Raw genomic sequence first — 15,101 nt, 5'->3', positions numbered from 1 at the left:
GAAACTCAGTTATGGTTCTTTAATGCCTTATGTTTCCTTACCCTCGGGCATGCCTAGCTGCCCCTTTTCCCTTTTGTCTTAGAATATTTCCTTTCTTTTTCTCCTTATTTGAGAACTAGGACACTTCTAGAACTTTTTCAGTGTTTGCAGAAAGGTGGTGTATGTCAAAAGATGCTGGATGTCTAAAAGATGAAGATGGTAAAATTGCTAGATGGGACCCAAGGGCCAATATGGCAGGCTTGTTCCTTTCACCTATTTCAATGATGTTCTGGTCACTTGCAATGAGATGCAGTTGTAAGGTAATAGCAGTGGGCTTGTCTGTAAGTAGATTGTGTCTATTTGTTTACTTTATAAAACTTTATATAAACATATCCTATTGAGATGGGCTTGGATATTGTATTGTCTGGACTCATGATGCCAGCAGTTATAATGAGACCAGTAAATTTATTAAATTCCTGAGGTTAGACTGTTGCTGCCTTCTCTATGTTATATCATATATTTGTTTCTTATTTGCTATAACAAACTACCAAAAGTTTAGTGGCTTAAAATAATACATGTTTATTCTCTTGCAGCTGTGGAGCTCAAAAGTCTAAAATGAGTTTTAATGGGCTAAAATCAAGGCAGTTTTTGGCTCTGGTTCCTTCTTCCATCTTCAAAGTACATCACTCCAATTTCTGCTGCTATCATCCCAACTCCTTTGTTTATTGACTTTCTTGCCTCACTTTTATAAGGGCCCTTGTGATTACATTGGACTCATCCACTTTGGTATGCCCAAGTTAGGAAGTCAAGAGAAGGCTCTGACTGGACATTTGGGAGTAATAAAGATACGGAAAACAACTGAAGTCATATTGGATGATGGGACACTACATAGAGCAATGTTTCTTAATCTTTGAGGACAACTGAATGAACCCTAATGATCTTTGCTTCAGAAAAATGCAAATTCAGACACAATTTCACATGCAATTTTAGGGGCTTAAGAACTCTCTACGCATACATGAATGCAAGGTTAAGAACTCCTGATGTATAGCTATCTAGCATAACTATTCAGTTGGATCCTTACTTCATACCTGTCACCAAAATACATTCCAATGGCTCAAGGATTGGATCATTATCAAAGAAAACATGGAAGAGTTTAAAAAATATTGGGTGTGACAGAGGCATTTCTAAGTATAAGACAAAAATCTCTAACACATGAAAGGAAAGATTAACAAATTCAACCACACAGGAGTGTGTGTGTGTGTGTGTGTGTGTGTGTGTGTGTGTTCTGCATGGCCATAAAATCATAAACAAAATCAGAAGGGAAATAACAAAATGAGAAACATTTTGCAACTCATACCAAAGTCAAAGGGCTAATTTCTTAACAGTAAAACATTCTTAAATTGATAAGAAAAAGACCAAAAGACTAACTGAATAAATGCGAAGAGCAAGTTCACAGAAATTGATACAAAAACTTTTCTGAATCTTGAAAAGATGCTCAATTTCATAAAATGCCATTTTTTTTCCTTTTTGAGACAGGGTCTTGCTGTGTCACCTAGGCTGAAGTGCAGTGGCACCATTATGACACGCTGCAACCTCTGCCTCCAGGATTCAAGATTCTCATGCCTTGGCCACCCTGGTAGCTGGGATTACAGGTGCACGCCACCATGCCCAGCTAATTTTTTTTTTTTTTTTTGTATTTTTAGTAGAGACAGGATTTTGCCATGTTGGCCATACTGGTATTGAACTCCTTGCCTCATGCAATCCATCCACCTCTACCTCCCAAAATGCTGGGATTACAGGCGTGAGCCACCATTCCTGGCCAAGAGAAATGCCATTTTCAAATATTAATTGGAAAAATATGAAGACAACTGAGCACAGTCTTAGTGATAGTAGAGGAAGAATTCCATACAGATACTGCTATTGGGATATGCAGTATGTACCACCTCTAGACCAGTGTTCATCAAACTGAAACATGCACACAGAATATCTGGGAATCTTGTTAAAATGCAAATTCTGGTTCAGCTGGTCGGGGGAGGGGCCTGAGATTTTGCATTTGTTTTTGAGATAGAGTCTCACTGTGTTGTCCAGTTTGGAGTGCAGTAGCATGATCACAGTTCATTGCAGCCTTGACCTCCTGAGCTCAACTGATCCTCCCACCTCAGCCTCCCTAGTAGCTGGAACCACAGGTGCATGCCACAACACCAGGTTAAGTTTTATATTTCTTGTAGATATGGGGTTTTGCCATGTTTCCCAAGCTGGTCTCAAACTCCTGGGCTCAAATGATCTGCCCACCTCAGCTTCCCAAAGTGCTGGGATAACAAGCACAAGTCACCATGCCTGTCCTGAGATTTTGCATTTCTAACAAACTCCCAGGTGAGGCCAGTACTGCTGGTCCACAGCCCAGACCACACTGTGTTATAAGCTCTGGTAATTTATAAATGTTTAATAAAATTTTAAACAAAAGTCTCTCCTAAACCATCAATACCATTTCTTGGAATTTATCCTACTTTTATTCTCACATATGTGTGAAATGGTATGTGTTCTAAAATATTCCTCATAAAATTGGGTGTAAAAACAAAAGATAGCAAGCTACGTGAATATCTGTCATCATAAGTGTGCTAGCATTTTCTTTCCCCCTGCTTTGTTCCTACTCTTTATCTACAAGGGTTTCGATATTTTAGAAGACTAAAAACTACATTTATCAGACTCATGCAGCTAGGATTTGTGACATGATTTAGATTTCATCGATGAACTGCATTTTCATGAAATGTAATGTAGTGATGAGACATTTTCCTGATGCTTTGAAGTCTGAAAAGGAAAATGAGGCAGACATGAGCATTTGCAACAGCTGGACTCCACATTCCAGCATGTACTTACTAGCTTCATGAGCATGAGATTCAGCTGTGGGAGTGTCATGACAGCATCACAGTTCTCTGACTTTGTAATCACAGCAATTATGGTATGACTTTTGTCTTTTTAAAAATATACCACACAGCATGAGAATCGTGTGACTTTTAAACCATTAGTCCATGGCAATCATCTGAATTGCTTCCAATGAGTTTCCAAGCACCTAATTTTCTGTGTTAAAACTCTTTCTACTTAAAATGCCTAGAGTGTTTACTGCACATAATCCTGAATAAAACAGTATTTGGCACCAAGATGGAAAACTAAAATTAGTTATCTAACCTGTTTGTGTTTGATGACAGTGATAACAACACCATACTAGTTTGTATTGTCCTACCATATAAATAACCCTATCCAGATGAAATACTATTCAAGGGCAAAGGAAAAACAGAATGCTAAATGAAGAAAGAAACTTCACCAAGAAAAACCTCATGAGTAGTTGTGAAATCAAGGAATATAGTAGCTACATACATTGTTTCCTTGCCATTTTGTGTATATACCTTTATATAGTAACCAAACTTCATTTCTCCATTTTATCCTTCACTATTATTTTATATAAAGGTGTTAAAAGTACAATTTAGTTTATACTAAATTAGTATAGTGTTTAGTTATAATTTAGTGTTTAGTTATAATTTAGTCATTGTGTTACAAGACATAACATTTCAATGTGACTAATTTAAAAGAGTAATTAAAATCACTCAGAGTTTGATTCTGCAACTAATAGAATTGGTTCTCCTTTATGGGGAGAGGGTGAATGTATTTTCACTGTAGAAGGTAGTATATAATATAAGGTGTGACCATATTGTTGCAATTTAAGGACAGGTGGAAGGATACGTATTTATGGTGAATAATTCAAAGGGGTAGACGGTGTCCTTCAATCAGCTTTTGGTATCCTTTTCCACTCTTCTTTCTGTTTTATTTAGGTTCTTCCATGAGTTTCTCTTATACAACAAGAAAGTGACTCCAAGCTGAAAAGCATTCAGACTAACAGTAAGACAAGGGCCACCTCTGTGATATTATGCAGGCTGCATACAAAGTCAGACAGGTATGAATGTATGTGGCTGTTGGTTTCCATCTTCCAGGGTCTACTCACCAGCTTCATGGTAGGAGACAGCACCATTTATGGCCATGGTGATAGCAACTTCTGAATCTCTGGATGACAGCTATGGTTGTATAACTTTGAAACCAGCAATTCGGTGGCAACCCCATTATTTCCACTTTTTCTTCCCTTTCGATTACTTCATCTCACCTAATTCCTTTTATTTATATACCAGAAAGCAAGTGAATTTCTACTTCCTGCATTAAACTCTGACTAAGAGGGCTGGCTAAATAAATTATAATACATCCATATGTAGACACACTCTACATCTACATGCACATGAAAGATGTAGCTCTAGATATACATATATACAACAATCTGTGATACATTATTAAACAGTAAAAGCAAGACACAATATGTATATAGTATTATACAGTATCTTGTATGTGTCTATGTCTGCGTATACATAAAATATCTCTGCAAGGATACACAAGAAATCCATAACAGAGAGTCCCCTAAAAAGAGAAATGGGGTGTCTGAGAGTCAACAAAATACAAAGGAGACTCTTCACTTGACACCCTTCGTATCTTTGGAAGTTTCATCAACTGAGTATATTATACCAACAAAAAATGTTTATGAAACAAATTAAAAAGAACTTCTGATCCAGGGTGAGAGAAAAGAAGGCCTAGAAGAAAGCCCTAACTATTATCGGCAGATAAAGGAAGAGCATGTACAAAGGAAACAGAGAGTGGCTTAAGAGCTTGTAGTAACAATGGGAAAGATAGGGAAACAGAGGCAAAGGTAGTGGAGTGTTTCCAGAAGGGAAAGAGTTAGTGCCTGAGTAAGTGCTGCCAGAAAGCCAAGTAAAGCAAGATAGAAACCCCAATTGTTACTTGGGTTAGCACCATGGTCACCCAAGGTCTTGGTGAAAGGAGTTTTAAGGGAATGCATGCTTCACTCCTCTGAAGAATATGAGGAGGTTATTGGGTTGAAAAAGGAGAGACAGCATCCCTTTTTTTTAAAAAAGGTTGTATTGCTTGCTCAAAGGTGCAGTCAATTCAGATGGCCTTAAAGATTCAAATCAGTTTAGAGACCCCTACATTCTAGTGGGTTATCCTAATAAGCTGTTGTGATTTTTTTAAAAGTCTCTCTATTGCCTACTGAGTGAAATAAAGTACTACGTGAAATTTGGAATATACCTACTAACATAACTTTCTGGGAAATAGTTTCATTATCCAGCAGGATCTGGGCTTTTGTCTCTAAATTATAAAAATAGTATGGAAGCAACAGGATATAAAGTCCTTAAAAGACTGGTGAGTACTAGTAGTTTGGAGGGTGACATGCATGGTTGTCTTCAGTTTTCATATGGAAAATGAGAGTCAAAGCAGTGAAGTGCTCTCAAGGCTGGAGGAAGGGTCATTAGGAGGACAAAGCCATGCCATGGGTTTTAGATTTATTTTATTTTAATTCTTATCCCTAAATCCATGAGAAATTCCACTATATTCATTTATCTTCTAGAACAATTTATTAAATAATTCAGTAACTTATTAGCCACATTTTCTGCCTCCTTGAACTTAAAATCTAGTATAAACAACATTGATATGTATATAAACTGAATGTAAACAGCATATAATTTAAATTAGTATACAAGTTGCAGATATATGTATTTTATTCTAAAAGTTTTATCATCTGCACTTATGAAAACATGAAAAACAGAATATACATTTTGCTGCTTTCATGCTCTTTTGGGGATGTCTTTTGGTCTCAAGTCTGTAGGAGACCTATTTGCAAAATAACCAGTACTCATTTAAAAATTGCCTGGAAAATGTTATTAAGCTAATAAAAGTGAATTAATATTTGGGTCTAGTTGAAATGATACAGTTTAAACAGTGAGAAAAGAATGCCTGGCTTGGCCCAAGCGCTATTTTACCACATCAGTTTATTATAATCCTTTAAAAGCTTTTTTATTTTTTTGAGGCAGAGTCTCACTCTGTCACCCAGGCTGGAGTGCAGTGTCTTGGGTCACTGCAAGCTCCGCCTCCTGGGTTCACACCATTCTCCTGCCTCAGCCTCCCCAGTAGCTGGGACTACAGGCGCCCACCACCACACCTGGCTAATTTTTCGTATTTTTAGTAGTGATGGGGTTTCACCATATTAGCCAGGATCGTCTTGATTTCCTGACCTTGTGATCTGCCTGCCTTGGCCTCCCAAAATGTTGGGATTATAGGCGTAAGCCACCACACCCAGCCTAAAATTGTTTTTTAAACAATATTGGATGAAAATTTCAAAAGTTTTTTTTTTTTTTTTAAAGTAAGTTTGATAGCACAGATCCATATGGTCAGAGACATTGTCTTTATAGGGAATCTAGTAGCTTTCTGTTTATAAAATTAATCCAGTATTATTTGTATTTTTTCCTTTGGGATATAAACAAGGAAAAAAATGGCACGAGATTCAATACAGGGAACTATAAAGTTATCACACCTAATCTATTAATCTCAATGAGCAGGTCCAAAGGAGGTTAGATATGTTTATAAGACAAGAGACTTAGGTTAGCCACGATCCAAGGATTTAGCAAACACAGTGAACTGACGTGAAATGTTTGACCATATTTTCTCATTGTCAGCTGTGGTCAAAATGTCATGCTGGGCATTAAGCAACTTTTGAACTTCCCTTCCATGTCTAGACTAAGTAGGCTTTGTTTTCATCTTCTAAACCTTTGCACATGCTTTTTCCATTTGCTCCACAACCAACTGTTCCTCTCCGATCCCTTCTTATCTTTTAGCACAATTTCTCTGGAGGAGGAATATCTGTGCTCCAGATATTCCCTGACTTTCAGACATGAAGTTGCTCACCCCTGCTATGTCCTCCTATAGCACTCTGTACTTCCTTTCTCATTACATTTTTTTCTTCATTAAGTTTATAAATTCATCTGTCAATTCAACTAGTCTTGTCTTCATAGGGCTAGGGACTGTACTAATGTGCTGCCATCTCATATCTCCTCCAGTGTCTAGTGTCTAATAAATACCTTCTGGATAAATGAATACTCTAAATGACCATACTGCATAATTCTCATTCCTATTCTTGGTGTTGCTTAGTCACTGTGTTTCTCTTCCTGGTGCACATATATCTTTCAAAATGCAGAATTTACATTACAGATTAACTGCAACTTATATAAGTTTTATATAAACTTGTAATATTTTACATAAACTTTTGTAAACTTATCTCCTTGGTGTAAAAGTACTGCTGGATAGAAAAGGTGTAGGTCTCTTTAGGACTTTCAAGTTCTGAATTGCACCCACTGTTACTGAAGCACCAGGGGTTTGGACTAGGTCCTGCTGCTTGTCACACAGAAAGCCACAATATGTATTGCCAAGGAAGAAGGCTTTAATTGGGTGCTGCAGCCAAGGAGATGAAAACTCAGTCTCACATCTGTCTCCCTGAGTCTCAAATCCATCTCCCTGACCAGCTAAAACTAGGCGTTTATATAGCAGTGAAGAAATGTAACAATGCGTGGGAAAACGGGAGTTTGGAGGGACAAGAAAGCAATCATCATGAATGAGGGGTCCAACCTCTAATTGTATGGATGTACTTAGATCTTGTGAGTTTTAGTTCTTTCATACTTTTTTTTAAAAATTTTTTTTTATTTTTTTTGAGAGGCCTGCAGGTCTTTGCTTCCTGAGGAAGGAGCTCCCATAACACAAATGTAAGTTTCAAGTTTTAAGACCAGAAGGGTCAATTTTTTTTTTCTTGAGAGAATGAGTCTCACTCTGTCACCCAGGCTGGAATGCAGTGGTGCAATCTCAGCTCACTGAAGCCTCCGCCTTCCAAGTTCAAGCGATTATCCTGCCTCAGCCACCCGAGTAGCTGGAATTATAGGCATGCCACCACACCCAGATAAATTTTGTATTTTTGGTAGAGACAGGGTTTCACCATGTTGGCCAGGCTGGTCTTGAACTCCTGGCCTCAAGTGATCCACCTGCCTCAGCCTCCCACAGTGCTGGGATTACAGGTGTAAGCCACCACACCTGGCTCCCAGAAGGGTCAATTTCTGTTTATCCAAAAAATTATCTCTGGGACTATTGGATCGGTTTTACTGCCACAAACTTTTATGTGTTCATTTTAGTAATAGACTACAAAAGTTTACCTGTATCTTACTTTATGCATTTTCATTGGTCTGCCTGCCCAGACACTGCTGCAGAAAAGGAAAGTTCTGAAAGGAGTGTTCATTTCTACTTTTGGGGTTTACATTTGACCAAGTTCAGAAGGGACCTGAGGAGCAGAATAAAGTAGTGGTGGATGATGACAACAATGATGATAGGAAACAATTATACGTACTGAGCACTGTGCTAAGTACCTTACAGTATATTATCATTTAATCTTTCCAACAATCCTGAGTTAGATATGGATACATTAATCAATTGACAGAAAAAAATCAAGATGTGCATTTTCACATGTATGAGCATGCATGCACACACACCCACCACACATTACGTGGAGTATGGAACCAAATGACCTGGGTTGGAATACAGGTTCCACCATGAGCTATTTCTGTGTGCCTCTTAGAACTGAACCTGCCATACAAGGGAGGCTTTCCAGGTGCTGACCATGCTGTTTCTTGACCTCAGTTGTGGTTACAGAAGTATTCATTTTACAATAATTTGTTAAGTCATGGGTTTACATTTTATACAATTTTTATATGAGTGTAATATTTTATAATAAAAAAAGGTTGGGGCTGTGCGTGGTGGCTCATGCCCATAATCCCGGCACTTTGGGAGGCCAAAGCAGGAGGATCACTTGAGCCCAGGAGTTTGAGACCAGCTTGGACAACATGGTGAAACCTTGTCTCTATGAAAAATACAAAAGTTAGCCAGGGGTAGAGGCATGTGCCTGCAGTCCTAGCTACTGGGGAGGCTGAGGTGGCAGGATCGTCTGAGCCCTAGAGGTGGAGGTTGCAGTGAGCCGAGATTGTACCACTGCACTCCAGCTTGGGTGATAGAGCGAGACCCTGTCTTAACAAGAACAAGAACAACAACAACAAAAAGGTTGGAAGAGGAAAAAAAAGAAGGAGAAAGGAGGAGAGGAGGAAGAGAAGAAGGGTGGAGGGAAGAGTGCGAGGGGAGAAAGGAAGGTGAGAAGAGAGGGAGAAGGAGAGGGGCAAGGCGGGGACAGGAAAGAAGAAGCCTAGCATAAATTTAGCATTTTATAACCATTAGCTCTTATTAGCTAAAAACAATTTTCTAGGCTTTTAGGTACATATTTGAATATAGAAACAAGGTATTGATCAGTAAGATATATCCCAAGAAGTGTCATCTGCACATACATACACACAACTAGCTCTTTTACTGAGGGGATTACTTTTGTGGAAAACAGTCCAATGTTTTACCATTTATTCCTGTTAACATTTTTTATTATGAAATATTACAAACACACAGAAAATTAGAATAATATAACAGATACCTGTGTACTCACTATACAGCCTTGTCAAATCTTTATATTTTGTCCTGTTTCAGTTAAGTAAAAATTAATTATGCAATTGGAACACTCCCTCCTCAATATGTACCCCTTCCCTCATCCTATTTCTCTCCTATCTTGGAGGCAACTACCATTCTGGATTTATTGTTTTTGTGCATTCTTATGCACACATTATACACTATCGTGTGTCTTTAAGAGTTTTTTTTACTAACTGCTACAGTTTTGATACAATGGCTCTATGTTATTTCTTTTATGTGCTGCTGTATTCTATTGTATGAATATTACACTTATCTATTTCTACTTATATTTAGATCATTTTCATAATCTTTGTAATAACAAGCAATACTAGAAAGAAAATTATGATACTCATCTCCTGTTACAAAATATTTTTCCAGATACATATTTAAAAATGGAATTGGAGAATCAAAAGACAGGTGTGTCTCCAACTTTTTTACATGTGGCCAAATTGTTCTCCAAATCAGTTGTCCCCATTCACACTCCAGCTAGCAGCAGATGAGAATTCCCACCTCTTGGTAACTTTATATAGCTTCACATTTTTGCCAATTTGAAAATGTGAAACTTACATTGTTTCAGAGGAAACATTTCCCTAAACACTAACAGTTCATACCTATTTTGAAATGCTTCTGCCACCATAATTTTCTCCCATGTTACTTGCCTATATCTTTGCTTTGCCTATTTTTCTTTTAGGTCATTCATCTTTTCCTTATTGATTTCTAAGCATTCTCTAAAACCTTTTCTCAGACATCTTCCTCCATACTGCAAGCAGATTCTTTAATTTTTAATTAACATATAACATACAGACAGAAAAGTACAGAGATTATAAGTGTATAGTTTGACAAGTTTTCACAAAGGTTACTAGTGGCCACATCACCAAATAGAACACTACTAGCACCCAGAATATCCCCTTTTGTCCCTCCTCCAAAGGGTAACACAATCCCAACTCCTAACACCATGCATCATTTTTGCCTATTTTTGAACTTTATATAAATAGAATTACTACACACTATGTACTGCTTAGTGTATGGCTTCTTTCATTCAGCAATATTTCTGAAAGATTCACCTATGTTGTTTGCTCTTTCTGATACATTGTATTTCATTGTATAAATGTATTACAATTTATTTACCGGAGCTACAGTCAGTAGATATGGATGACAGCTTCAGGGCTCTTCCAAAGAGTGCCACTATGAACATTCTTTTGTACATGTCTTTTGGAAATTCATATCTGCATTCCTGCAGGGCATATACCTAGGAATACAACAGTTGGGTGATAGGGTATTATATGTTCAGCTTTCATAAATACTTCCAAACAAGTTTCAAAGGTAGTTTTTTCAACTTATACTCCCATCTACAGTGTTTGGGGCTTGCAACTGCTCATAGCCTCATCAAGACTTGGTATTATTTGTCTTGCTCATTTAAGACATTCTGGAGAAAATATAGTGAAATCTTGGTAACTTGCATTTTCTACTGAAGTTCATCACCTTTTCAAATATCCTCTCCCACACTGTGACTTGCTTCATTATCAATTTTATGGTGCTCTTTGATGAACACAAGTTATTAGTTTCATGCAGTCCCCTTTTTCTTTTTAATGAGTGCTTTTTGTGTTTAAAAATTTGTATGCTTTCATTTAAATGTTTTATTGTTTCAACCTTGCACACATAGATCTACAATCCATCTGAAATTGATTTTTACATATAGTTGAAGTAGGAGATCAAGATTCCTTTTTTTGATCCAGCACCATTTATTAAAGAGATCATCCTTGCCTCACTGCACTGAAGCAATCCCCTTCTCAAAATTCAAGTGGCTTGTGTGGGTCTGTTACCGGACTCTATTCCAGTGGTCCCCAATCTTTTTGGTACCTGGGACTGGTTTCGTGGAAGTCAAGGGGCACATGGTTTTGGAATGAAACAGTTCCACCTCACATCATCAGGCATTAGTTAGAGTCTCATAAGGGGTGCACAACCTAGATCCCTCGCATATGCAGTTCACAATATGGTTTGCGCTCCTATGAGAATCTAATGCCAATGCTGGTCTGACAGGAGGAGGGGCTCAGGTGGTAATGCTGGCTCGCCTGTGGCTCATCTCCTGCTGTAAAGACTGGTTGGGGCTTGGGGAGCCCTGCTCTGTTCTGTTCAGTTTGTCTATTTGTCTTTTCTTACCTCTGTACCACAGCATCTGAAATACTGCAGTTTTATAAGAAGCCACAATATTTGATGATAAAAGCCCTCTAGGTTTGTTCTGCTTTTTCAAAATTTTGGTGGTTATTTCTGGCCCTTTTCATTTCCATACAAATTTTAGAATCTGCTTTTCAATTTTCAAAAAACTTCCAGGATTGCATTGTATTTATGAATCTATAGATCAATTTAGAGAGAACTGGCATCTTTATAATATTAAGCTTCTCGATCTATAAACATGTTGTATTCCTCCATTTACTTAGGTCTTTTTAATTTCTCTTAATAATTATGTGTTTTTCACTTCCTCTATTAGATTTATTCTAGGTATTTGACTTTTTTGATGCTGTTGTAAATGCTATTCTAAACTTCATTTTCTACTTGCTTATTGCTAGCATACAGAAATACAATTGACTTTGTATACAGCGACCTTACAAAGTATCTTTATAGCTTAGCTACAGATAGAGTCTCAGGACTTTTTTGTGACATAGACAATTGTGTCATCTGAGAATAATGATAGCTTTATTTCTTTGTTTTCAATCTCTACGCCTTTAATTCCTTTTATTTGCCTTATTGTTTTGACTAAGACCTCAATATTGAATAGAATTCAGGTAAAATGAGCATCCTGTCTTAGTCCCCATCTCAGGGGAAAAACTTACCATAATTCACACTAAGTGCAATGTTCTGCAATGATATTTTTTATCCCTAGATTTAAAATATTCATTATATGAGTAGTTTGCTTCATTTGAAAATCCATCTCTTTCTTATCGAAAAAGTAACCTTGAGTTCCTTTAAATTATTTAATTTAACAACATTCAGTAGTACTTGATAAATTTCTGACATATGATTTTCACCTTGAATATTAATGTAATGTATACCAATATTTTTTAAGGAGTCTACCTCTGCTTTGCTGCTTGGATCTCACCTATGTGTGTGTGTGTGTGTGTGTGTGTGTGTGTGTGTGTGTGTGTGTCTTTAAATAAAAGGAAATAAGAATATATAGACTGGGGTTCATGCTAAAGCTATTCAGGTCACTTATGCATTTATTTATTTATTTATTTATTTATTTATTTATTTATTTAGAGGCTCACTCTAGCACCCAGGCTGGAGTGCAGTGGTGTGACCTCGGCTCACTGCAACATCTGCCTCCCGAGTTCAAGCGATTCTTGTGCCTCAGCCTCCCGAGTAGCTGGGACTACAGGTGCATGCCACCCAGGCCTGGCTAATTTTCGTATTTTTTTTTAGTAGAGATGGGGTTTCACCATGTTGGCCAGGCTAGTCTTGAACTCCCGACCTCAGGTGATCCATCCGCCTTGGTCTCCCAAAGTGCTAGGATTACAGGCATGAACCATGGTGCCCAGCCCACATTTTTTTTTTTATTATACTTTAAGTTCTAGGGTACATGTGCACAATGTGCAGGTTTGTTACATATGTATACATGAGCCATGTTGGTGTGCTGCACCCATTAACTCATCATTTACATTAGGTATATCTCCTAATGCTATCCCTCCCTGCTACCCCCTCCCCACAATAGGACCCGGTGTGTGATGTTCCCCTTCCTGTGTCCAAGTGATCTCATTGTTCAATTCCCACCCATGAGTGAGAACATGCAGTATTTGGTTTTCTGTTCTTGCAATAGTTTGCTGAGAATGATGGTTTCCAGCTACATCCATGTCCCTACAAAGGACACAAACTCATCCTTTTTTATGGCTGCATAGTATTCCACGGTGTATATGTGCCACATTTTCTTAATCCAGCCTGTCACTGATGGACATTTGGGTTGATTCCAAGTCTTTGCTATTGTGAATAGTGCTGCAATAAACATACGTGTGCATGTGTCTTTATAGCAGCATGACTTATAATCCTTTGGGTATATCCCCAGTAATGGGATGGCTGGGTCAAATGGTATTTCTAATTCTAGATCCTTGAGGAATTGCCACACTGTTTTCCACAATGGTTGAACTAGTTTACAGTCCCATCAACAGTGTAAAAGTGTTCCAATTTCTCCACATCCTCTCCAGCACCTGTTGTTTCCTGATTTTTTTAATGATTGCCATTCTAACTGGTGTGAGATGGTATCTCACTGTGGTTTTGATTTGCATTTCTCTGATGGTGAGTGAAGATGAGCATTTTTTTCATGTGTCTGTTGGCTGCATGAATGTCTTCTTTTGAGAAGTGTCTGTTCATATCCTTTGCCCACTTTTTGATGGGGTTGTTTTTTTCTTGTAAATTTGTTTGAGTTCTTTATAGGTTCTGGATATTAGCCCTTTGTCCGATGAGTAGATTGCAAAAATGTTCTCCCATTCTGTAGGTTGCCTGTTCACTCTGATGGTAGTTTCTTTTGCTGTGCAGAAGCTCTTTAGTTTAATTACATTCCATTTGTCCATTTTGGCTTTTGTTGCCATTGCTTTTGGTGTTTTAGACATGAAGTCCTTGCCCATGCCTATGTCCTGAATGGTATTACCTAGGTTTTCTTCTAGGGTTTCTATGGTTTTAGGTCTAACATTTAAGTCTCTAATCCATCTTGAATTAATTTTCATATAACGAGTAAGGAAATATTTTAAATTTAAACTAAAATGAGATTGAGATGATATTTGAAGCCTGAAGATCCACTGATTTATTTTTTTCATTCGACAAGCAATTTTGCAGTAATTAGGATGCACCAAGAACCAGTCTCTGGGGACTTTGAAGGCTGAGTATTTGCTAATTATTTTATTTAACAAGCTTTTTTTTCCCCCTCAAGAAATTATTATGTATCTTGAACTGTACAAGGACCTGGAGATATGGAGGAGATCTCAAGGAGTTCCTATTGCACAGGGAGAAAATGAGACATAAACAGATATATCCCACAGTATGATAAACACAATAATAGAAGGATGCATGTGGAGATACACATAGGGGTCCCCAGCTCACTCTTGGCCAGGGGCAGTTGGCATCTGTGAAGAGTTTGTACAGGAGACAATGCCTGAGTTGAAGCATAAAAGATACATATGAACTAACTGGGCAAAGAGGAATAGAGGTAGAAATATTGCATCAAAGCAAATGGCCAAAAGTAAACAAACGAAACAGCGTATGTTCATTCAACAAATATTTATTGAGTGGTTCCTATGTCACAGACATAGCATTTGGCATAAGTTTCTGATAAATAAAAATAGACATAGTCCCTGCTCTTCTGAGTAATTTTCAGAAGTAGGGTAAGAGATATTTATAAAATCCTATTTGAGACTTTTTGTCCAAGTATTCATTAACCTCCAAACATATTCTTATAGTCTGAATATTATTACATTACTAAAACAGAAATCAGTGTCTAATAAGTAGCTATAATTTCAGAGGCAGTTTTCCAATACTTTTAGTGGGAAGTCTCAGAAATTCATTTACAGTTTGATTTTTCCATCTTGAACTATAGTTTCTGTTTTTTTGAGACGAGGTCTCACTCCGTCGCCGAGGCTTAGGTGCAGTGCTATGATCACAGCTCACTGCAGCCTTGAACTCCTGGACTCAAGTGATCCTCCCACCTC

Source organism: Chlorocebus sabaeus, chromosome X (assembly GCF_047675955.1).
Source record: "Chlorocebus sabaeus isolate Y175 chromosome X, mChlSab1.0.hap1, whole genome shotgun sequence".
In the NCBI taxonomy this organism is placed as follows: domain Eukaryota; kingdom Metazoa; phylum Chordata; class Mammalia; order Primates; family Cercopithecidae; genus Chlorocebus; species Chlorocebus sabaeus.
The sequence above is the reverse complement of the archived record's forward strand: the minus strand, read 5'-3'. Positions refer to the sequence as shown.